The 27,203-nt window shown below is 40.6% G+C and overlaps 1 protein-coding gene across 4 annotated transcripts in view; it reads left to right on the top strand.

Moving 5' to 3' along the window:
- LOC133659735 (MAP7 domain-containing protein 1-like) overlaps positions 1-27,203 on the top strand; it is a 96,195-nt gene that overhangs the window by 1,393 nt on the left and 67,599 nt on the right. The window lies entirely within an intron of this gene.

Raw genomic sequence — 27,203 nt, 5'->3', positions numbered from 1 at the left:
CACTATGTGCTTCTCAATTATTATTTGCCACGCTCCCCCCTTGGATAAAACAAACCATGCCCCCCCTAAGCTGAAGTACAATTGAGACCCTGATATGTATTTATTTAGTTATTACACCAGTGGTTTTCAAACTTTTTATACCAAATTCCACCTCAGAAAAGGCTTGGCCCTCCATGTACCAGCATAATGACTAACATTAAAATACCGTAGCGCAGGCCTGGGCAATTATTTTGACTGGGGGGCCAAATTTAGAGAAATAAATGTCTATTTTTAGGAACACTAATACAAAACCTCACAATAATGTCTGATTGAATGCTAAAAACATTTTGACAGATCGCCTTAAAAAACAGAATGGATTATTTTTTCTATGAACGATAAAACACTGAATATTGACAACATATGAACGTCACACCCCCTCTTGATTGACATATTTTACAATCGAGCAAAACGCGACAAAAATGCGACAAAAAGCGAAATATGAACACAAAGGGTAACAATACAATATCCAATCTGATATATCACTAAGCTTTGGAACTTTGTTGTGAAAATCTCCTTCCACGTCTGTCCCTGACACCCACATTTCAGGCTGACACTCTGTGGAAACACTCCCCACCCACACTGCTTGGTGCCTTGTCTGAGCTGCTGTGACTTAGATTACCATAGTAACTAATTAATTACCATAGTAACTAATTAGATTACCATACTAATTAATTAATTACTATAGTAACTAATTAGATGACCATAATAACTAATTAGATTACCATAGTAACTAGTATATCATCCAAAAGCGCAGATTCCAACCATTGAAATACTTAGTATAGTTGAAGACTTACGGTCATTAGAAAACATCACTGCACATCATAATGGCAGCTACATTTTCCATCTTAAACATCTAAAAAAATTATTTGGGAATGTCCGGCGGGCCAGATTAAAAAGCTTACCGGGCCGCATGTGGCCCCCGGGCCTTAATTTGCCCAGGTCTGATTTAGTTATTACACCAGTGGTTTTCAAACTTTTTATACCAAGTTCCACCTCAGAAAACGCTTGGCCATGTATCAGCATAATGACCAACATTAAAATACCGTAGCGTAATAGATCTAAGTACTCATAAAACATGGCAGAGGTTTTATTTAACTGGTATATTTAATATTTGGGGATTACGGTATTTTTCGGACTATAAGGCATTTTCTCAAAAATCGACGGTGCGCCTTATAACCCGGTGCGCCTAATGTACGGAATGATTCTGGTTGTGCTTACAGACCTTGAAGCAATTTTATTTGGTACATGGTTTAATGATAAGTGTGACCATTTACCATGAATTGATTAACGTGGACCCCGACTTAAACAAGTTGAAAAACTTATTGGGGTGTTACCATTTAGTGGTCAAGTGTACGGAATATGTACTGTACTGTGCAATCTACTAACAAAAGTTTCAATCAATCACCAGTAGTCACACATAAGAGATACGTGTAGACTGCAATATGACGCTAGTAAACAACACCACAACTTGAAATGTTCCATTGAAAATAAAGAACATTACACACGGCGCTCAAAAATCTGTCAAAAATGTTTTAGTACGACTTTGAAGCCGCCCCGCTTGATGGATTGTCCGCCCATTACGGCTACCGTAGTCAGAGATGTAAGTATTATTATGGTGTGTGTATAAGGACCACAAAAGGAGACCCATTAGCAGACATATTATCTGCCGTTTTGTTTCACAATATTATGCAAAACCAACTTTTCTTACTTTCTGGTACCTGCTAATGTGTATTTGGGATCTGCATAAGTCCTGAAAATTTGCGCAAGTCCGCCATTGTAGTCCGTGACGACCACTTAGTCAATAAGCTTCTTTTTTTTCTCTATCTTCTTGTTATGTGGCATTTCTAATATATAGTAGTGTAAAGTTCTTACTTATATCTGTCAATAAACTCGTCAAAATCCTTTAATTTTGTCAAAAATCGACGGTGCGCCTGATGTACGTAATAATTCTGGTTGTGCTTACCGACCTTGTGCGACTTATACTCCGGTGCGACTTATACTCCGGTGCGACTTATAGTCTGAAAAATACGGTAGGATATATCTGTATTTTATTTGTATGCAAGTATGTTTTAGCACAACCAAAGTACATTGATTGATTGATTGATTGATTGAGACTTTTATTAGTAGGTTGCACAGTACAGTACATATTCCGTACAATTGACCACTAAATGGTAACACCCCAATAAGTTTTTCAACTTGTTTAAGTCGGGGTCCACTTAAATTGTTTCATGATACAGATATATACTATCATATATACTATCATCATAATACAGTCATCACACAAGATAATCACAATGAATTATTTACATTATTTACAATCAGGGGTGTGGGGGGCGGGGGGGTAGGATATGGACAGCAGCAAGTAGTGGACATAGAGAGAGAGAGAGAGAGAGAAAGAGAGAGAGAGAGAGAGAGAGAGAGAGAGAGAGAGAGAGAGAGAGAGAGAGAGAGAGATCAGAAGGCATAAGAAAAAGTATCTGCATTTGATTGTTTACATTTGATTACTAGCAATCCGAGGAGGGTGTTAGTTTAGGGTTGTAGCTGCCTGGAGGTGAACTTTTATTGCGCTTTTGAAGGAGGATAGAGATGCCCTTTCTTTTACACCTGTTGGGAGCGCATTCCACATTGATGTGGCACAGAAAGAGAATGAGTTAAGACCTTTGTTAGTTGGGAATCTGGGTTTAACGTGGTTAGTGGAGCTCCCCCTGGTGTTGTGGTTATGGCGGTCATTTACGTTAAGGAAGTAGTTTGACATGTACTTCGGTATCCGGGAGGTGTAGCGGATTTTATAGACTAGGCTCAGTGCAAGTTGTTTAACTCTGTCCTCCACCCTGAGCCAGCCCACTTTGGAGAAGTGGGTAGGAGTGAGGTGTGATCTGGGGTGGAGGTCTAGAAGTAACCTGACTAGCTTGTTCTGAGTGGTGCTGTTGATTCATTTGAGCAGTGCTGCCTCCTAGCTGGAGGCTTGTGTATCGTTCAAGACTAAAAAAAAAGACTCTAATACTTGAAGTCCCTAAACTCTCAGGCGCCCCCCCCCGGGGGACCCGGCCCACTATTTGAGAGGCACTGCTCTGTGACAACAGAAAGTGTCCTTCCTGTTTGGAAAGGGAGGGTTTAGTCAGCGTGTTTTGGCGTTAGATCAAGCGAGAGAAGAGTGGGACTCCACCCTGATGGTGAGAATCTTTGAGGCTGAGAACAATGTTTCTTATCAATAGCGAGTTTGCGCCAACTTTTCCTGCACATTTGGTTCCTCCTCTGGCACCAAAACATCAACGTCTCTACATTAGAACCACCTGAGAACTAGTACCTTCTGCAATGGAAATGTGTGTTTTACTAAAATGTGTAACTCTTGACAAAATAGCCTGGGAAAAAAATACCCGCTGGTTATATTGTACATAAACCGAGGATAAAGAACACAGAAAACAGAACTTTCGATTTTATGTGCAGGTTTCCGGGCAGCACAAAACCTTCCCATCAACCAGCTCTCATCTCAGACTGTGCAAACCTGTTTGTTAGCCGATCAATGAATCCACAGTCCATGTTTGCTTTTAATGACATGCACATCGTCAAGAGATACAGTCATGAACTGGAAAAAAACAAACAAACAAAAAACACCCAAGACCAATGTTCCCTCTAATTGTTCATGTGTGTGAGCAAAGGCAAAAAGTCCGTGAGCATTAAGTGGAGGCCATGTGAGCAACATCACACGTGCACACTGTGGCTACACCAGCAGCACATTGAGTGGAGGCCATGTGAGCACCATCACACGTGCACACTGTGGCTACACCAGCAGCACATTGAGTGGAGGCCATGTGAGCAACATCACACGTGCACACTGTGGCTACACCAGCAGCACATTGAGTGGAGGCCATGTGAGCACCATCACACGTGCACACTGTGGCTACACCAGCAGCACATTGAGTGGAGGCCATGTGAGCAACATCACACGTGCACACTGTGGCTACACCAGCAGCACATTGAGTGGAGGCCATGTGAGCACCATCACACGTGCACACTGTGGCTACACCAGCAGCACATTGAGTGGAGGCCATGTGAGCACCATCAGACGTGCACACTGTGGCTACACCAGCAGCACATTGAGTGGAGGCCATGTGAGCACCATCACACGTGCACACTGTGGCTACACCAGCAGCACATTGAGTGGAGGCCATGTGAGCAACATCACACGTGCACACTGTGGCTACACCAGCAGCACATTGAGTGGAGGCCATGTGAGCGCCATCACACGTGCACACTGTGGCTACACCAGCAGCACATTGAGTGGAGGCCATGTGAGCAACATCACACGTGCACACTGTGGCTACACCCGCAGCACACCTGGCCCAAACCTCACTAAATAACAACTTACATCTCCATCCATCCATCCATTTTCTACCGCTTGTCCCTTTTGGGGTCGCGGGGGGTGCTGGAGCCTATCTCAGCTGCATACGAGCGGAAGGCGGGGTACACCCTGGACAAGTCCCCACCTCATCGCAGGGCCAACACAGATAGACAGACAACATTCTCTTATTATTATAATCAAATGACAGCAGTCATTTCCATTTCTAATAGAAGTGTTTAGGCCCACTTACAATGACAATAACAACAAATATTGTTTTTCATGAAGTGTGTACTTGTATTGTTTGTCTGGGTGGAGGTCCTGCTTTGGAAATAATGTGTACCCCTTCAGACATTGCATTTAATTCCCATTCAAACATTCACATGTTGCACAATGAGATGTAAGCAGGGGATCATGTGTACATTCCTGCAACTTCCTGTTTGTCAAAAATATATTTTTATTAGTATTTATTTAATATACTAACAGCATTTCATGATTAGTATTTATAAATGAAGATTCCTAATAAATGACACTAGAATAAGCACACATTTGATTGGTAAATCATAGTGTAACGACCTGGAATGACACTTTATGTGTGGTGTTGGAGTTGTCTGACTTTTTGTGTGGCTGTAAAGGCATCACTGGCTAAGTGCCATATGTGCATGTGTTGGCGCAAGTGAGAAAGAGCGAGCGGCTGCTTTTGATATAACAAAGTTGCTTTTTGTCTGCTTTGTACTGCAGAAAATGACCACTTTTGCTAGATATACTGTAATTTTTTTTACTAATGTTTTGGTGAATAAAGAGTTTTGCTCTCAGTAAAGTGATGGATGGAATTCATGTCCTCAAAGCGTCTCGACTGACGTTACAATATTTGAACAATGATGACGAAAACTGTTTTCTCTGTCGTGTCCGTGTGTCGAAAATTGTTATGCGCTTATTTTTTTTATTTGATTTTGTGCGTGGCATAGATTTGCCGTGCGCAGAGGACGCTTGAGCAGTGCGCAATTGCACAGGCCCTTAGAGGGAACGTTGCCCAAGAGTGAACATTTTTCCACACAAATAGTGCTGGTATTATCTCCCAACATTTCTCACACATTCTACCAACAACCTACTGTAACTTTGAGTTGTTTTGCAGAGTCACCACACACTTTGTTATGCAGCCTTAAGGGACTGACAAACGCGTGTAAAATTTGAGGCAAGATTGGTTAAAACATGGCCGTCAAGCAATTACCGTATTTTTCGGACTATAAGGCGCACTTAAAATCCTTTAATTTTCCCAAAACTCGACAGTGCGCCTTATAACCCGGCGCGGAATAATTTTGGGTGTGCTTACCGACCTCGAAGCTATTTTTTTTTGGTACATGGTGAGATGATAAGTGTGACCAGTAGATGGCAGTCACACATAAGAGATTAGTGTAGACTGCAATATGACTCCAGTGAACAACACAAAAATTGTATCGGTCCCATTGAAAATATAGAACATTACACACGGCCGTCAAGCAATTACCGTATTTTTCGGACTATAAGGCGCACTTAAAATCCTTCCATTTTCCCAAAACTCGACAGTGCGCCTTATTGTTTATTGTTTATTGAATGGATCCCCATTAGCTGACGCCAAGGCGACTGCTAGTCTTCATGGGGTCCATATAGGAGCATAAAAAGAGCTTTTTTTTTGGTACATGGTGAAATGATACGTGTGACCAGTAGATGGCAGTCACACATAAGAGATACGTGTAGACTGCAATATGACTCAAGTGAACAACACAAAAATGGTATGTTCCATTGAACATATAGAACATTACACACAGCGCTCAAAAATCTATCAAAATGTTTTAGTAGGACTTTGGTAAGCTATGAAGCCACACCGCTTGATGGATTGTACTGTGCTTCAACATAGGAGTATTATTATGGTGTGTGTATAAGGTAAGACATATCTGGCGTTTTGTTTTGCAGTATTATGCAAAAGCAACTTTTCTTATCTTCTGGTACCTGCTGATCTATATTTGGGATCTGCATAAGTCTTTACGTAGTCGATAAGCTTCTTCTTTTTCTCTATCTTCTTGTTATGGGACATTCATCCTCCGCTGTTGCCATTTCTAATATAAAGTAGTGTAAAGTTCTTACTTATATCTGTCAGTAAACTCACCATGAAAGCACTAAAACATACCGGTGTAGTGAGTTTACATTATTCACCTAAGGAACTTTAGTTATTAGAGAGTTCCGGTCGGACGGTTTTTCACGGGACACATTGTTGTTGTTTCCGGATGAGGAGATGCTGCTCCGTTATTGATTGAAGTAAAACAGTTAGCGCCATCTTTTGACACTTCTTCCACTACCGTCCTTGCACGCTACAACAAAGATGACGGGCAGAAGACGCTGTCGAAGGTGAGCCACATAAATAAGAGCGCCCACAAAACGGCGCATCCGGAAGCGACTATCAGAAAGTGACTTGAAGATGATGTGTAAAACATCATCTATGCAACATTTTGACCAAAGCACCACCATCACATGTTATGTAGACAAGTGTTTTTCAACCTTTTTTGAGCCAAAAAAATGCGGAGGCACACCACCAGCAGAAATGATTAAAAAATGAAACTCAGTAGACAATAAAAAGTTGTTCTCGCAATTGTTGGATATGACTTTAAAGCATAACCAAGCATGCATCAATATAGCTCTTGTCTCAAAGTAGGTGTACTGTCACCACCTGTCACATCACGACGTGACTTATTTGGAGTTTTTTGGTGTTTTCCCGTGCGTAGTGTTTCAGTTCTTGTCTTGCGCTCCTATTTTGGTGGCTTTTCCTGTTTTGTCGGTATTTTCCTGTAGCAGTTTCATGTTTTCCTTTGAGCGCTATTCCCCGCACCTACTTTGTTTAAGCAATCAAGACTATTTAAGTTGTTGCTATCTTTTTTTGTGTGGACATTGTCGATTGTCATGTCATGTACGGATGTACTTTGTGGACACCGTCTCTGCTCCACACGCTGTAAGTCTTTGCTGTCGTCCAGCATTCTGTTTTTGTTTACTTTGTAGCCAGTTCAGTTTTAGTTTCGTTCTGCAAAGCCATCCCCTTTTCTTAGGGGCACTCACCTTTTGTTTATTTTTGGTTTAAGCATTAGATACCTTTTTACCTGCACACTGCCTCCTGCTGTCGTCTGCGTATCGAGATCACGACGAACCATCGTCGTCTCACACAACGTGTTTCCGACATCTACAAAGCAATTAGCTACCGGCTGCCACCTACTGATATGGAAGAGTATTACACGGTTACTCTGCCGAGCTCTAGACAGCACCGACGTTTAACAACAACACATTGTTTGTGGATTATAATTATGGTACTGGTTTGCAAAAAAACATTTTTAACCCAACTAGGTGAAACTACATAATCTCCCACGGCACACCAGACTGTATCTCTCACAGAAAAACACTGACGTAGACCACAAGGAAGTGTTTTACATTTAGAAAAAAATCATAATATTATGACTCCTTTAATGCGCCTTTTGTATGAAAATAGACCTGACTAGACCCGCTCATTGGCAATGCGCTTTATAATCCGGTGTGCCCTATGGTCCGGAAAATACGGTAAATTACTGACCATTTGTGTAATGCAGGGGGTTAATTACCCCTTACCATGAATTGATTAACGTGGACCCCGACTTAAACAAGTTGAAAAACTTATTGGGGTGTTACCATTTAGTGGTCAATTGTACGGAATATGTTGTACTGTGCAATCTACTAATAAAAGTTTCAATCAATCAATCAATTGCTGCTCTAGCTCCTTGGGTGTCTGATATTAAATATCATATTACAGCACAACTAACACACATTGGGCAACACAAGGAGCAACTTCCCTTAAGCAAGCAGAATGTTTCTGACCATCTCCATACAGTTCGGACATTCAATTGTACAATCGTGACGACGCAGGGCCTACCATAGCTCAGAGTCACTACTACACCTGCTGGTAGGAGTAGTTGACAGATTCAATTTGTGCAGCCCAGCCACACCGAGACTCTACCTCCTATATAAAGTGAGTTGGGGATCCCTGGTGTGATGCTTATAAAACATTCAAGAATATATGTACTTGGAATTGTTAATGAGACCTCATAAGCAAGTCCAACCGCCAAATAACATCTCCAACATCTACTTTGCCATGCCTACAGGCGCACATTCCATGTTATTAGTCACGCTTATTAAACATGTTTGGGAGATAGTCTTCATAATAGTAGCCTGAATGTGAATTAGAACACCACATTAAACAAATTATCGTCTCCTTAGCATTCTGGTTTTCTCTGATACCTTACAGGCAATGTAGTTTTGACCTTTCAATGGCCAACATTTTCTGATTGAACAGATATGAAAGAGTATCCGGAAGGATCTCGGTCGTGTCGCAGCAACAACCGGTTTGCTGTGCTCTGCTGTCATGATAGAACAACTATCAGATTGCAACTATGGAATCTTTTTGGAGCAGACCTCGCAGCAGAATTATACAAATCGCTTGACGGGTTCAAGCTAAAACAAGATTCCGTCATTTAGCCATTTTTTTGTCAACGTAAACAACACTCAGAACCATCCATCCATTTACCACCGCTTGTCCCAGCTGTACTTATTTCTTTACTGATAATTTACCAGAAAACTGCATATTCAAGTGTTGTTTACATCTAGGGCTGGGCGATATATCGAATATACTCGATATACCGTAGTATGTCAAGTATGCGGCAAAAGCGTCGCTACAAAAAGTAGCACCACTGCTAATGTGTAGCATCATTTGAAAAGTCACCCGCTAGAGAATGAAGAGTGCTTGAAACTCCGCATGTCAACATCTCCGGCCGGTGCCACACCCACAAAATGCCCAAGCAACCATTTCCACATCAACACCGTATGAAAGAAAAATAGTCAACAACAGAAGGAGATAACGTCCGCAGGAACCTACCACATAGTGAAGGACATACACTATTTGATTTCCTATTATGCAGCTCATTTTTATTTGACACTTATTGAAATATCTTGTGTGACATCATGCACAAAAGTGCACTTTATTTGTTTTAAACTATTGTAGTGGCGTTCTGTACAAAAAGTGCACTTTAATTTAGTGTTGTTTTGATATGTCATCTTAGTGACATCATGCACAAAAGTGCACTAAGAGCTTGTTTTAAAATGTCTCTGACAATCTTGCACTTTCTGTTTGGAAATGACATGAATGTTTGTGTCACTGCTTAATAACTGTTTCATAAATACACTTTCTCTGCATGAAAGTTTAAAAGTAGCATATAGTAATGCAGTATGAAGAAGAATGTATTAATGTAGACACATAGAATCATCATACTGCTGTGATTATATGCATCAAGTGTTCATTCAAGGCTAAGGCATAATATGGAGATATATATCGTGTATCGTGACATGGCCTAAAAATATCGAGATATTAATAAAAGGCCATATCGCCCAGCCCTATTTACATCTTCCAAATACTATCACCAGAAAATCTTGATGCTAGCTAGCCAACTGCTGACAATTATTTTACTAGAACCGAGGAAGGCTGATTTCCACCAAACCCAGAAGCTGCAAATATCCATGTGCGACTGACAAATGTTTAACGTTATTTTGACGTTTGAGGGTCATGCAAAATGAAACGTAGTGAAATCCTACAAATGACTACCACAGGGCTCGAATTTACCCACGGCAACCGCATTTGTCATTTGCCGTAATGTCCCAAATATTGACCAACATTTGCGGCAAGAACATGCCGTGACCGCCCTTGCCTTTTTACTTGTTAACGGACGAGGGATGTAACAATAAATGATAATTAGCAATAAAATTCCCGACGGTTAGTAATTTTTTAATTACCGAAAAAGAGTCATTTATTAATGCATTTTCGGCAACACGAAGTCGGGAGCATGCACCTTAGCGGTGTTTGGCTTGATAATTATGGCGGACAAGCTACACGGACTTTGCTGCGGAGATTTCCCCTCAAAGTAAACTGAGCCAAGCATTCGGTTTAACGTCATTTTCCCTCGCTTCTCGCCGTGCGTTTAAGAGCGCACTGCTCTGTTTAGATGGAGACCGGTGTGGACAATATTGGAGACAGACACACTTCTACCCACACTAAAAGTATACAGCAAAGGAGAAAACTATTTGATGTTTTGCAGCAGGTGATGTGTTGTGAACATTGTCACAACTTGTTTATAAAGTCTTTAGTTTGTTTACTGGGATGTTCAATCGTTCTTTATTTAACTGCAAACTTTATCAGTGTTCTAATAACATCAATACTAGCTAAAATGTTTTGTCATCTCATCGAACTGAACGAAGGCTGTGAAGATTGTGTATTCGATGTGAGAGGTATCACTCCGGGGTTTTTTGTTGGCCAAACTGAAACACTAGGCAGGCGTTGGAGAAGAACAAAGCTTGTTTATTAGAACTTATCTTCATTAGCCAAACTGCTTTGTGTTTTATTTTGGTATCAAAAAGTAAACACCATTTTTTAAAATTTTTTACATTACATGTGTTTTTTCTTTTCTTTTTTTCTTTCTTGCCTCGAAAGAAAATCATGTTTGCCTTGTTGCCCTAAAATATGAGCCCTCCTTTAAGGCAACACTAAAATTCGAGGCCTGCATTTATAAATGATGTTACTTTGACTTATTCTCACACAAAACCACTACATTTTTAAGATGTGTTTATTTAATTTTTTTATTTTGTAGTAGTAGTTGCAACTTCCTCGTTCATTTATGAAATCCAGTCAACTTCCTTTGTTTTCACTTTATCGAACTGGGCATGCTATTGACATTGGGGCCACATTGGGGCCACATTGGGGCCACATTGGGGCCACATTGGGGCCTGTGCACATTTATACTGGAGTCTGATAAAGTTCACATTTTACTTGCAGTGTCAACCATCAGCTGGAAAACATCTGATTTCAAAAAAATCTGATTTGGGCCACTTTGGCCTGCAGTGTAAATGTAGTCTTTAGGTTATTTTCAAGTTTCAAGTGAACCTTGAATGCATCGTGAGCCGTCGGACAGCTGGGTAAATGTCAAAGTAACACGTTCTAATGGCTGATATTTAAACGGGATACATAGACATTGTTAGAAGACATCTGCTTCTCATCAACTTGTCCTTTTTGCAAGACAGTTGAGTCTGCAATGTTTCTTTTGTCAGTCAGCTCCACTGCCACTCTCTCTCTGGACACAAGAGGAAGTCTGGATTTGAACCGTGTCCTTTCCGTCCTATCTGAAAATATCACAAATGTGTCTGCTGTGTGCTCTTTGTCGTCGTCTGACACTTCCAGTCACCTGACCTGGATGCTAATATTAGGACGCTTCCTTTGAGAATGACGGACCGGCCTCACATGCCGTATGTACGCACCAATGCAAGACACAGTATGTCATCATCAAACATCACCCATCCATCTTCTTCCGCTTATCCGAGGTCGGCCCCTTATTTCCAGTGAAAGGAACATTGAATGCTGCAGGATACCAAAACATTTTGGACAATTCCATACTCCCAACCTTGTGGGAACAGTTTGGAGCGGGCCCTTTCCTTTTCCAACATGACTGTGCACCAGTGCACAAAGCAAGGTCTATAAAGACATGGATGACAGAGTCTGGTGTGGATTAACTTGACTGGCCTGCACAGAGTCCTGACCTGAACCAGATATAATTCATCCCAAAGGTGTTCTAACGGAGACTGAGAGCCAGGCCTTCTGTGTGACCTCACCAATGCGCATTTGGAAGAATGGTGGAAAAATCCTATTAACACACTCCGCAACCTTGTGGACAGCCTTCCCAGAAGAGTTGAAGCTGTAATAGCTGCAAAAGGTGGTATTGAACCCTATGGGTTAGGAATGGGATGGCGCTTCAAGTTCATATGTGAGTCAAGGCAGGTGGCCGAATACTTTTGGCAATATAGTGTATGTTCAAAAATAAAATGATTGTATTATTTAAATGTCATATCAAAATGGGAAAATTATCTAATATATATTCTTTAAAGAGGAACAGTAATTTTAGTCTTAAAAATCATATTAAGTTCTGTAGAAGGAAGTCTGAACAATGTGTGTGTATTGTCAGGTTATTATTATCATTAGTACCGTATTTTCCGGAACATAGGGCGCACCGCCGAATAATCGGGTCTATTCAGGTCGATTTCCATACAAAAGGCGCACCGAATTATAAGGTGCATTAAAGGGGTCGTATTTTTATTTTTTTCTTGTGGTCTACATAACGTGTGATGGTGTCAAGACTTGGTCCTTGGCGTGGTTTGTTTCTCCGGAAGGCAACGGAAAATTGGCGCGGGCAAGGCGTGAATTTAAATACATGTTTATTATAATTAATAAAAAAGGTGCAAACAAAAGGCGCTCACAGCGGAGGTAAAAACTTGACTATGAAAACAAAACTTGCACAAAGGCAGAAACTATGAACAATGAAACAAAATCACTAACCGTGGCATTAATTCGAAAAAACTTACTTGGCATGAAAAGGAGCAGCATGGATCATCAGCATGAGGGTGAACCGAGTGTGATGTCGCCAGAAAGACCAACAGAAAATGAAAAGCTTAAATAGGGACATGATCAGTGAAAACAGGTGCGTGACTCTAAACGTGAAACAGGTGCGTGACATGACGATGTGAACCAGGTGAAACTAATGGTTGCTATGGTGACAAATAAAGTGCACAAAAAGTCCAAAAACAAAACCGAACATGACTAAAACAAAACACAGACATGACAGATGGTGGTTCTTTGGTCAAAATGTGGGCGGTCTTATTTACGTGGCTCCACTTCGACAGCGTCTTCTCCCCGTCACCTTTGTTGTACCTGTGTAGCGTGCAAGGACGCTAGTCTACAGTGGCGCATGCGCGTACGTTTTCAGGACTTATGCAGATCCCATATACACATCAGCAGGTACCAGAAGGTAAGAAAAGCTGCATAATATTGCGAAACAAAACGCCAGATAATATGTCTGCTAATGGGTTCCATTTTGCGGTCCTTATACACACACCATAGTAATACTGGTATTTTGAATCACAGTACACATACGGTAGTCGTAATGCATTAAGCCAGTGTTTTTCAACCACTGTGCCGCGAGATACAGTCTGGTGTGCCGTGGGAGATTATCTCATTTCACCTATTTGGGTTAAAAATACTTTTGCAAAGCAGTAATTATAATCCACAAATAATGTGCCGTTGTTGAGTGTCTGTACTGTCTGGAGATCGGCAGACTTACCACGTTATACTCTTCCATATCAGTAGGTGGCAGCAGATAGCTACTTGCTTTGTAGATGTCGGAAACAGTGGGAGGCAGTGTGCAGGTAAAAAGGTGTCTAATGCTTAAACCAAAAATAAACTAAATGTGAGTGCCCCTAAGAAAAGGCATTGAAGCTTAGGGAAGGCTATGCAGAATGAAACTAAAACTGAACTGGCTACAAAGTAAACAAAAACAGAATGCTGGACGACAGCAAAGACTTACTGTGGAGCAAAGATGGCGTCCACAATGTACATCTGAACATGACATGACAATCAACAATGTCCCCACAAAGAAGGATACAAACAACTGAAATATTCTTGATTGCTAAAACAAATCAGGTGTGGGGAATAGCGGTCAAGGAAGACATGAAACTGCTACAGGAAAACACCAAATAAAGAGAAAAAGCCACCAAAATAGGAGCGCAAGACAAGAAGTAAAACACTACACACAGGAAAACAGCAAAAAAGTCCAAATAAGTCAGGGTGTGATATGACAGGTGGTGACAGTACACCTACTTTGAGACAAGAGCTATAGTGATGCATGCTTGGTTATGCTTTAAAGTCATACCCAACAATTGCGACAACAACTTTTTATTGTCAATATCGGCTGCTGAGTTTCATTTTTTAAGGATTTCTGCTGGTGGTGTGCCTCCGCATTTTTTCAATGAAAAAAATGTGCCTTGGCTCAAAAAAGGTTAAAAAACACCGCATTAAGCGGTGCGGCTTTGTAGCTTACCAAAGTCGTACTAAAACATTTTGACAGATTTTTTAGCGCTGTGTGTAATTTGTGTGGTCCATTGGGATACTCTTTCTGGAACTACAACATCATTTCTGCTTTCCTCAATCAAAGTAGTAACTCATGCAGGGATTGTGCGGCTTTTGTGCAGTTTTCACACGGCCATGTCGTGTCTGCACGTATTGAACACTCAGCTACTCTGGACCTTTAAACAAACCAGCAGGCCCCGGTCTGGTGTGGAGTCAATGCCTGCTGTTTACACTGTGCTTCCTCTGTGTCTAGGCCCCTTTGTGCCCCTTACGTCACCCTTTTGAGGGGGCACAGGGACATGGCAGGGGAGAGGCGCGTTAGGAAGTTCATTAGTCCTGCCGGGTTTCATCCCAAATGAAATGTTTCCACGTTCCTTTCCTTGATTTGCAGTCTTTATGTCTATTTTATCTATTGCTATTATGCATTTCCTAAAGCTTAATATTGTTGGTAGTCTTTTCTGTTATCTTCTCTTGGCCTTGTCAATATGACTTGTCCACTAACTACAATGACAACGCGGGATGGGTACCATTAACATACAGTCGTGGTCAAAAGTTTACATACACTTACAAGAGCTGTTTGGCCACAATACCCAGCAATATGTTTAGAGGAGAAAAGGTGAGGCCTTTAATCCCAGGAACACCATTCCTACCGTCAAGCATGGTGGTGGTAGTATTATGCTCTGGGCCTGTTTTGCAGCCAATGGAACTGCTGCTTTACAGAGAGTAAATGGGACAATGAAAAAGGAGGATTACCTCCAAATTCTTCAGGACAACCTAAAATCATCAGCCCGGAGGTTGGGTCTTGGGCGCAGTTGGGTGTTCCAACAGGACAATGACACCAAACTTGAGATGTCCGATAATGCTGATATTATGAAAGGTATTATGAAATTTGATATTATTATATTATATTATATATTATATTATATATTATTATTATTATTATTATATATTATTATACATATTATAAATTATTAATTATTATTAATATTATATTATCATTATATTATATATTATATTAATTATATTATATTAATTATATTATAATAATAATTATTATTATATTATGAAATATTATGAAACCTGCCGATATTATCGGCCGATAAATGCTTAAAATGTAATATCGGAAATTATCGGTATCGGTTTCAAAAAGTAAAATGAATGACTTTTTAAAACTCCGCTGTACGGAGTGGTAAGTACAGAGCAGTTGCGTCTCCCAGTCAGCAGCCCCTCCCCTCTCCCCCCTCCCCCCTCCCACACACAACACAGGAGTTGACGACTGCAGCATGAGAGGTTTACTGGCGACGCTTGATGACCTCATCAAACCTCCGCGAGCGCAGCATAACGACAACAAGAGTGTGTTGTTGCCGGTGCTGTAGCCGTGGCTAACAAGCGAGCGAGCACGGTGACTGACTAACGACACCATGTCTATGTTTGGGATTATTTTAAAGTGTCTCTGACGGATGAAAAACTGGCAATTTGCAATGACTGCAAAAAGTTGGTTATGCGAGGAGGAACCAAGACGTCTTCCTTTAATACGAGCAATTAGATCTCCCACCTCTTCAAGAATCATAAGGAGATACACCATGAATACAAGTGGAAGATGGATGTGAGCCCAGTTTATAATTCCCTGTTATACAGTATGCCAGGCAGTCTTGCACCAAATAAGGACTATGTTATTGTTTACTTTATTACTCTAGTATACTCTGGACTGAAGCTGTGTGCCTTCATTGTTTTTGTAGCTGCTGTTTTGAGGCATGTTAAAAAAAATAATGCACTTTGTGACTTCAATAATAAATATGGCAGTGCCATGTTGGCGCTTTTTTTCCATAACTTGAATTGATTTATTTTGGAAAACCTTGTTACATTGTTTAATGCATCCAGCGGGGCGTCACAACAAAATTAAGCATAATAATGTGTTCATTCCATGACCGTATATATCGGTATCGGTTGATACCCGAATCGGTAATTAAGAGTTGGACAATATCGGAATATCGGCAAAAAAGCCATAATTGGACATCTCTACCCCAAACACAGGTCAAAAGTGGTAAAGGAATGGCTAAATCAGGCTAGAATGAAGGTTTTAGAATGATCTTCCCAAAGTCCTGACTTAAACGTGTGGACAATGCTGAAGAAACAAGTCCATGTCAGAAAACCATCAAATTTAGCTGAACTACGCCAATTTTGTCAAGAGGAGTGGTCAAGTGGTCAAGCAGAAGCTTGTGGATGGCTACCAAAAGTGCCTTATTGCAGGGAAACTTGCCAAGGGACATGTAAGCAAATATTAACATTGCTGTATGTATACTTTTCACCCTCACATTTTCAGTAGAGCCATAATAAATTCATAAAAGAAGCAAACTTCATGAATGTTTTTTGTGAGCAACAAGTATGTGCTCCAATCACTACATCACAACAAAATACGAGTTGTAGAACTGATTGTAAACTCAAGACAGCCATGACATGATGTTCTTTACAAGTGTATGTGTCATGACGTGGTTTGTTCTCCCGGGATGCAAACAGACTATTCCGGACAAGGCTTGCAGGTAGGAACATATTTATTAATCTAACTACGAAATAACAGGCAAACAACAAAGGCAAGCGTGCCTATCGCACACGGAAGCTAAGGCGAAAACTTAGCGCAGGAAACATGGAACTATGGACAAGGCAACAACTCTCTAACTGTGGCATGAAATACAACAAGACTTACGTAGAGGCTTGCATGAAGCTAACAAATGACGCCAGAGTGAGTGAGGCCAGGGCATAGACTAAATAGCCCTCTGATTAGTTCCCGGGCAACAGGTGAGCGTCCCGAACACTAACCAGAGGCAGGTGAGTGCAATACGTAACCATGGTGACTAAACAAACTCAGGAGGTGCACAAACAGGAACTAAACGAGTCCAAAACTAACAGAACATAACAAAAACATGATCCGGACCCCGGATCATGACAGTATGTAAACTTTTGACCACGACTGTATGAACCGATACGGTACCAATTCCTGATAACTAGCGAAGCCTGCTTTTTGAATTAGTACTTGCATTTGATCACTCTGTTCTGCACATTCTATTTATCATGATCTGTTGTACATTCTTTCATATTGTCCTTTGTGTTGTCATCTTCTAGCCCTGAGCCTCATGAATATGACATGTCTTGTCCACTAGCAATACATTATTCATTTCCTTGCCTTTTAGCTCGGAAAAAATGCCCATTTTTTAATTTTATTTTAGATGAGCTGTTCTTTTAGATCAGGCCTGGGCAATTATTTTGACTAGGGGGCCACATTTAGAGAAAAAAATGTGTCTGGGGGCCGGTATATCTATTTTTAGGAAAACTAATACAAAACCTCACAATAAAGTCTGATTGAATGATAAAAATGTTATGACAGACCGCCTTAAAAACGGAATGGAAATTTATTTTCAAACCCTGAATATTGAGAACATATGAACGTCACACCCCCTCTCCATCCACATATTTTACAATCAAGCCAAATGCAACAAACACAGCGAAATATGAACGTGAAGGGTAAAAAACAAAAAAACATCTACAATCTGATATATTTGACGTGCAGTCAGGGGAGGCGGGGCCTCACGTGCCATCATGGAAAGAAAAAAAAATGCAAAAAGAAAAAAAATGTATTCAATTTTTATATGTATCCAGTGATTATACTATAAAGTTATTTTCCATTTAACTTCACCAGTTTTCGATTATTTTTATTCAAAATCGCTGAATTTTCACATTTGCCATTCAAATACCGAGAAGAGACTTGCGGTGAGTCACCAGCCAGTTGAGCCTCACCGTGGATTGCGCAATGACTGGGCTAACGGCTGGCCTGCTGTGCAGTGAGAGCGTATTGCTATATGAATTATATTATACATTCCCATAGTTTAGTTAGCGGAGGTATATAATGTACAGTGTATTTTGTCAACAACTGTATGTGTGTAACGTATTTCTTGTGCTGAGCAATCATAAAACGGCTGCGAAGACGCACTGGCTGAGGCTCGCAGTAATCCCGCCTCCTGGTAGTAGAGGGCGCTAGTGATCCCAGGGATCATTCTTGCGACTACTCGGCTGCAGAATAAGTGACAACAAGCAGCAACAGTTAGCGATCGTTTATTTTTTCCTCTGGCCTGGACTATTACCATGGAGGATTACATATCTAAAATAAAACAGTTTTCTAAACTGGACTGTCAATGGAAGCAGGAGGTAATAATTAAAGGAAGATCTCCATCGAGACAAAGAGACTTTTAAAACTGAAGAAAGATAAGGAAGACTTCTATTAACAAGTTATCGATGCTTTTGTTTGGAAGGAGCGGCGTATGGACTTCATTTATAAGTAAAGGTAAGACCATAATAAAGTTTTTTTTTTATTAAATGTGCTTTTTTGTGTGCTACAGTTTGTATGTGTAAAGTTAAAGTTAAGTTAAAGTACCAATGATTGTCACACACACACTAGGTGTAATGAAATGTGTCCTCTGCATTTGACCCATCCCCTTGTTCACCCCCTGGGAGGTGAGGGGAGCAGTGGGCAGCAGCGGCACCACGCCCGGGAATCATTTTTGGTGATTTAACCCCCAATTCCAACCCTTGATGCTGAGTGCCAAGCAGGGAAGAATGCTGGTATGAGCTTTTAAACAAAACCCGTTAACTGCTGCCAATCAAATGATGAATAAGATACTCTTTAGGGTTCATATGTTTGTAAATCTGACTGTGATGAAGTCAGTGCCTCACCAGCTATGAACCTCACCGCACGTCACTGGATATATCACTAAGCTTTAGAACTTTCTTGTAAAGATCTCCTTCTGCGTCTGTCCCTGACACCCACATTTCAGGGTCTGGAAACACTCTGTGGAAACGCTCCCCACCCACACTGCTTGGTGCCTCGTCTGAGCTGCTGTGACGTAGACTACCATAGTAACTAGTAGGGTTGTACGGTATACGGCTATTAGTATAGTACCGCGATACTGATGAATCATATTTGGTACCATACCGCCGCTGAAAAGTACCGGTCCGCCACACCCTAAGATTTTTTTGTTAAAATAAAGCCAATAATGCAATTTTTTCTGGTCCCCTTTATTTAGAAAAGTATTGAAAGTATCAAAATAATATTGGTATCAGGACAACACTAGTCACTAAAACAGTGGTTCTTAACCTTGTTGGAGGTACCGAACCACACCAGTTTCATATGCGCATTTACTGAACCCTTCTTTAGTTTTCAAATTCAAGAAAAAGTCATATGTTTTTTTACTGGTGCACGAAATGAACCTTGTTTAAAGAACAAAACCAACACAACAAATGACACACATTACCATGAATTGATTAACGTGGACTTAAACAAGTTGAAAAACTTATTGGGGTGTTACCATTTAGTGGTCAATTGTACGGAATATGTACTGTACTATGCAATCCACTAATACAAGTTTCAATCGATCAATCAAACAACCTGCAAATCCGATGGAAAATTAGAGGGAACATTGTTTGGGGGTATCCATAATACGCCGATAGGGAGAAGTTTTTATTTACACGATAAGTCGGATGTGTCTTTACCTCCGTGGCGGAGGCTCCTCCGAACCCCTGAGGCCGACTCACCGAACCCAGGTTAAGAACCACTGCACTAAAATATCATGCAAAAGCGCAGATTCCAACCATTGAAATACTTAATATAGTTGAAGACTTACGTCATTAGAAAACATCACTGCACATTAGGGATGTCCGATAATGGCTTTTTGCCGATATCCGATATTCCGATATTGTCCAACTCTTTAATTACCGATACCGATATCAACCGATACCGATATCAGCCGATATATGCAGTGGTGGAATTAACACATTATTATGCCTAATTTGGACAACCAGGTATGGTGAAGATAAGGTACTTTTAAAAAATAATAATAAAATAAGATAACTAAATTAAAAACATTTTCTTGAATAAAAAAGAAAGTAAAACAATATAAAAACAGTTACATAGAAACTAGTAATGAATGAAAATGAGTAAAATGAAGTGTTAAAGGTTAGTACTATTAGTGGAGCAGCAGCACGCACAATCATGTGTGCTTACGGACTGTATCCCGTGCAGACTGTATTGATATATATTGATATATCATGTAGGAAGCAGAATATTGATAACAGAAAGAAATGGGGGGAGGGAGGTTTTTTGGGTTGGTGCACTAATTGTAAGTGTATCTTGTGTTTTTATGTTGATTTAATAAAAAAAAACAAAAAACAAAAAAAAACGATACAGATAATAAAAAAACCGATACCGATAATTTCCGATATTACATTTTAACGCATTTATCGGCCGATAATATCGGCAGGCCGATATTATCGGACATCCCTACTGCACATCATAATGGCAGCTACACTTTCCATCTTAAAGATCTAAAAAAAGTATTTGGGAATGTCCAGCGGGCCAGATTGAAAAGCTTACCGGGCCGCATGTGGCCCCCGGGCCTTCATTTGCCCAGGTCTGATTTAGATGATACTTCATTTTCTCTTGGACTCGTTTTTAGGTAGTTTGCAGGGACATTTCTATTGCTTATTCATTAATTTGCTGCTCGTAATGAATGTTGGAGGACTGAGATGTGGCTGTGAGAGCACCACATAACACGGTGGGTATTTATAGCCCACCCAGGAAAAATAATAGGCTGTGAAATTGGATTTGTGCAAAATCACAGCCCGTGTGGCAGTATTAGTTCCAGTTTTACCATTTACTCCTAATAACGGTTCACTTTGTGTTGCCCAAACCAAGGTGACCTTCGGAAATACTTTCTGTGTTTTTGGCTGCTCACCTGCTGGTTGTCCACCTGCCAGCGTGCTCATGCATGCACGTGCACATCCCCTACATTCTGTTTCTGCGCTTTGGAATCTGACACGGGTGCATCGGAGAGCTTCGGACATGGTCCTTTGTGAGGTACCTGCACCTTCAGGGATCCTGGGGTGCGACACCTCACCCCGGCAGACACAAACGCAGGCTTTTTGCTTTCAGTGCTAAGATGCACCGTAGAGTTTTTCCATGTCCAGCATTCTGGACTGAGGAAATGTGCATTGATTTGTGAGGATGAGTCATGAGAAAGTCAGCATCACAGGAGCTGGAATGGCTCCCGGCTGTGGTGGTTTCCCCTCCGGAGTGAAGTCCATCTGCACGCTGGAGTGTAAATAAGGCGGGCGTGCAACAAAACAGGACATGCAGTTCATGGGCTGTTGATTTCATCACCTGAGCAAATAATATTAGTGTTGTCTTCAAAGCGCCGCTCGCATTTGTGCCAACCTCTGATTTGTTCACACTGAAACTTATTTTTAGCATATGGAAATATACTGTGATACTGGCGTCTGCAGGCCAGCTACTTCTCAATAGACCAAGTGGAGGGGATCTACCTAGGGCTGGGCGATATATGGAATATACTCCATATATCGCGGGTTTGTCTCTGTGCGATATAGAAAATGACTATATCGTGATATTCGAGTACACCAGGCAGGCCCGGCCCTAACCAAGATTTTAGGTGGCGCCCCCCCACATCGGCAGTGAAGTGTATATACTCACAAGAAACCGAATAGCTTTGTCTTTGACCTTTTTTTTAACTTAAAGAAAGCAAATTAACAATCAGAATAGTTAACAAGATAAAAAAAAAAAAGGATAAATCAATGAATACAAAAAATAAAAAATGAATATATGAAATACAATATTTTTTCCATACATAAACACAAAATAAAATGTGTCAACAAGTTGCATAAAATAAATTAAAAGTACAATATAAATAAGGCACTGCACAAAACAAGATATCAAACCAGTAGGACTTTAACAAATATATTACAAAAAAAGGGGATCCTACATAGTTCTCTATTTGTGCTTTTTAATATTGCATTAACTAGAATGACTTACAAATGACTGTACACCAGGGAGTACTGTAATTACCTAACGTTACATTATTATTTTCCATAACAATTTAGTCCCCTCCACAATATTAACCCGACGTTAAAACAGAACTAGCTATTTATTGATTAGCAATTGCCGAATCATGTAACATTAGCTTAATGCTAAAAAGCCAGGTTACTATCACATTCTGTAACAGACAAATAATTTCATGTAGGCTAACGTTACCTACCAGCTACCTCTGTCTTTTTCTCGTTTCTCCTCCTCTTCTTTTCTATTTTTTCTTCCCTGGGCACCTGACAGTTTTGGCCGTTTTGACATCTTGTGTTGATTTTTTTTTTGTGGTGACGTCCAAAAAGAGTCATGATACGGGAAGGGAGGGGGCGCACCGTGCAGGGGGAGGGGGGGCGTAATGTTGTAACAAATAATATTTCTATTAAATAGGCTTTACTTTGCATTTTAATTAACGTGGGATTATTTTATGTATTTAGAAATAATAGTACCAACTTTTTTTTTTTCCTCCAACATTTGTGGCACTGGCGTGGCGCCCCCTGCTGGACGGCACCCTTAGCATAGTTAGTGCTGCAAGGGGTTCTGGGTATTTGGTCTGTTGTGTTACGGTGTTAAAGTTGTCTATACGGACGCCCTCAGTGTGACCTGTATGGCTGTTGATCAAGTATGCCTTGCATTCACTTGTGTGTGTAAAAGCCGCATATATCTTGTGACTGGGCCGGCACGCTGTTTGTACAGAGGAAAAGCGGACGTGACGACAGGTTGTAGAGGACGCTAAAGGCAGTGCCTTTAAGGCACGCCCCCAATAATGTTATCCAGGTGGAAATCGGGAGAAATTCGGGAGAATGGTTGCCCCGGGAGATTTTCGGGGGGGGGGGGGGGGGGGGGCACTGAAATTTGTGAGTCTCCCGGGAAAATCGAGATGGTTGGCCAGTGTGAGTATTAGCGGTGAATGCTGTGTTACAATACCGGCGGGCCACATCTAATATTAATTTGATATTGCCTCAAGGGCCAAATGAAATGAAACGGGGCCAGAGTTTGCCACCCATGGAGTATACGTTCTCACGCAGTTGCTTTTAGCTGCTGGCATTACACTACAGGCTTTTCTGACTCTTTCTTGTCTCTCCTTCTCACAGAGACATAAACCAAGCGCACCTTCTTACATACGTCACGTGTGCAACGTCATACGCTCCCGCGGAGCAGACAGGTAGCGACATGGTAACGTTAGCTGTGATGCTAACGGTGAGGTGCGGGTGGTAATGCGAGAGAGAGAAGGTGCAAATCTGGTAACAAATGAAGGAAGAATGAATTCCCAAGAAAAACAGCACAGGGTCCATCGTCCGGCGGTGGTTTGGCTTCAAGCGGGAAGATGGTCAACAGTTATGCGGCAAAAGCGTTGCTACAAAAAGTAGCAGCACTGCTAATGTAGCCCAGCCCTAATATATATATATATATATATATATATATATATATATATATATATATATATATATATATATATATATATATATATATATATATATATATATATATATATATATATATATATTTATATATACTGTATATACATATATACACTACCGTTCAAAAGTTTGGGGTCACCCAAACAATTTAGTGGAATAGCCTTAATTTCTAAGAACAAGAATAGACTGTCGAGTTTCAGATGAAAGTTCTCTTTTTCTGGCCATTTTGAGCGTTTAATTGACTCCACAAATGTGATGCTCCAGAAACTCAATCTGCTCAAAGGAAGGTCAGTTTTGTAGCTTCTGTAACGAGCTAAAGTGTTTTCAGATGTGTGAACATGATTGCACAAGGGTTTTCTAATCATCAATTAGCCTTCTGAGCCAATGAGCAAACACATTGTACCATTAGAACACTGGAGTGATAGTTGCTGGAAATGGGCCTCTATACACCTATGTAGATATTGCACCAAAAAGCAGACATTTGCAGCTAGAATAGTCATTTAGCACATTAGCAATGTATAGAGTGTATTTCTTTCAAATTAAGACTAGTTTAAAGTTATCTTCATTGAAAAGTACAGTGCTTTTCCTGCAAAAATAAGGACATTTACATGTCACCCCAAACTTTTGAACGGTAGTGTATATATATATATATATATATACACACATCCATCCATTTTCTACCGCTTATTCCCTTCGGGGTCGTGGGGGTCGCTGGAGCCTATCTCAGCTGCATTCGGACGAAATATATATATATATATATATATCCCCTGCCTCAAAATAAAATAATGTTTGCCTTGGTTCCCTTCTAACTTGCCTTGGTGCCCTAAAATATGAACCCTCCTTTAAGGCAACACTTGCCTTGACCTCAAAAAGTAAACATTTGAGGCCCGCATTAGACTTTAAGTGCGGCGTATAGTCCAGAAAATACGGTACTTCATTGACGCATATTATTTCAAAGCTTTTGCGGGCCATATTAAATAATGTGGCGGGCCAGATCTTGAGACTTGAGTTTGACACCTTTGCCTTATACGGACACATGTTCATCACAATCAGTGCTTGGCACATAAAAGTAAATGCAATAGTATAAAAGTATATTTTATGCTCTTTATATCGCTTTTTAAAATCTGAACTTGAAATGCATTGCAGGTCGTTTTCCCGTCACAATGTTGTCGCTGTCCTCTTTTCTCTACTGTCTACTAGTGCAGACTGCATAAACCAGCCCTTGTTTCCGTGTCCTTTGCCTTCGCTTCCATCCCCGTCTTACTCTGACTTTCATTGGTATTCCTCGCAAGACCCGCCCGCCCTTGCACCAGCACCAGCACCAGCACCAGCACCAGCACCAGGGGTATGTGCTGCTCCAAACCTGAAATTCCCTCTTTGTAGAACAGCCTCCATTATTCACTCTCAGTGTTTCTCTGCGCTCTGTGGCCAAGCGGAGACCACAACACAACACAGGCCGGCCTCTGTCAGAGCCTGAGGAATGCTTGCTTAATAGTGTCTCATCTCCCAGCTGAGCTCTTTCATGGAGCGACTGCCCCATGGATAACAAGCCATGACGTAGCTTTCGCTCGCGCCTCGATGAGCTCAGACCACATTTTTCTCTACAGGCCTTGCGAACAGTTCATTGAATTGCTCTAATCATGCAGAATGAAAAGATGCTATGATAACGTTTATTTCTATGCTTCTACAATTTGAAGGGAGTCTCAATGATGCATTAGAAGTACACTATATTGCCAAAAGTATTTGTTGCGTCTGACCAGTCTACTTCTCAGGGAATTAGAGTCACTTGTCAATCCCAAGTTCTTTCAGATGACATATATGCAGAGTAAGAAGGACCATCAAGACAGAATAGGAATATTATCATGTTTTACTGAAGCTTCAGGAGACCAGCCCACATCAATACAGTCATACCGTCATCTCGAATCGGTCTAACCTTCAAACAGGAAGAGACGACTTCTTGAATACGCAAACAGCCCCCACTAGCTCCAGAAAGGAATACAGGCTCGTTGTTCTACTACAGATAAGATATAAGGGGGTACTCCAACTCCTACATTGCAAGCCTTCAAGGTAACACACACAGTCTCATCCAAATGATGAGAATCAGGTGCCCTAATCACTTGGCCCGGTGTATCAAATCAAGCACTTAGGCATGGAGACTGTTTCAACAAACATTTGTGAAAGAATGGGCCGCTCTCAGTGATTTCCAGCGTGGAACTGCAGTGTTTCCCACACATTCATTTATTTGTGGCGGCCCGCCACAAAAGAATTACATCCGCCACAAATTTTAAAAAAAATAAAAAAATTTTTTAAAAAATAAATAAATATATATATATATATATATATATATATATATATATATATATATATATATATATATATATATATATATATATATATATATATATATATATATATATAATTTTTTTTTTGTCCTGTCCAGCTTCTCAGGCAAATCATATAGTTGATGTAGATGCCCATATAGGCTGTTCACATTTACTTTACAAAAGAGAAGTGTAGGATACTTCTCTTGTTGCCTTATTTGTATTTGACCACTACTATTTTCTGTTTATTTGTTACTGACTGTGGCAGGACACCTCTGCCTCTGTTTCACTTTATGTTGCTGGTAAATAATATGCTTGTAGTAGTAGGCTAAAGTTAAATTATTTAGTATGCACTAATTAAAGGGGCAGAGCTTTAAGAGACATTTTAGCTTTTATATTTTATAAGATATATTTTTTGTAAGAACCACAATTAATAAATATATTTCAGTGAATTATTGTTCAAATCTGTATATAAATATGTACATAAAGTGTTGTAATTATATTGTAAAATGGATGGATGGATGGACGTTTAAAACAAAACTGTTATTATTAATTAGTAAGTATACATTTTTTGAGCCTTTTTAGAGAAAATCATATCATTGTAGTAAATTATGCAAATTACTCGATGATGTCATGGTGACCACGCCCATAGCCACGCCCCCACCGCCACAGGTATCTTGGCAGTTTATGGGAAACACTGAACTGTCATCGGATGCCACCTGTGCAACAAATCCAGTCCTAAATATTCCAGAACCAACTATATTATAGGAAAAGTGAAGAGTTTGGGAACAACAGCAACTCAGCCACCAAGTGGTAGGCCAGGTAAACTGACAGAGAGGTCAGCATAGTGCAAAGACTTTCTGCACAGTCAGTTGCTACTGAGTTCCAAACTTCATGTGGCCTTCCAATTAGCCCACGTACAGTACGCAGAGAGCTTCATGGAATGGGTATCCATGGCCGTGCAGCTGCATCTAAGCCATACGTCACCAAGTCCAATGCAAAGCGTGGGATGCAGTGGTGTAAAGGACATCACCACTGGACTCTAGAGCAGTGGAGCTGCCTTCTCTGGACTGATGAGTCATGCTTTACCATCTGGCAATCTGATGGAGCAGTCTGGCTTTGGAGCTTGCCAGGAGAACGCTACATTTCGGACTGCATTGTGCCCAGTGTGAAA

Source organism: Entelurus aequoreus, linkage group LG11 (genome assembly GCF_033978785.1).
Source record: "Entelurus aequoreus isolate RoL-2023_Sb linkage group LG11, RoL_Eaeq_v1.1, whole genome shotgun sequence".
Lineage (NCBI taxonomy): Eukaryota > Metazoa > Chordata > Actinopteri > Syngnathiformes > Syngnathidae > Entelurus > Entelurus aequoreus.
The sequence above is the reverse complement of the archived record's forward strand: the minus strand, read 5'-3'. Positions and strand labels throughout refer to the sequence as shown.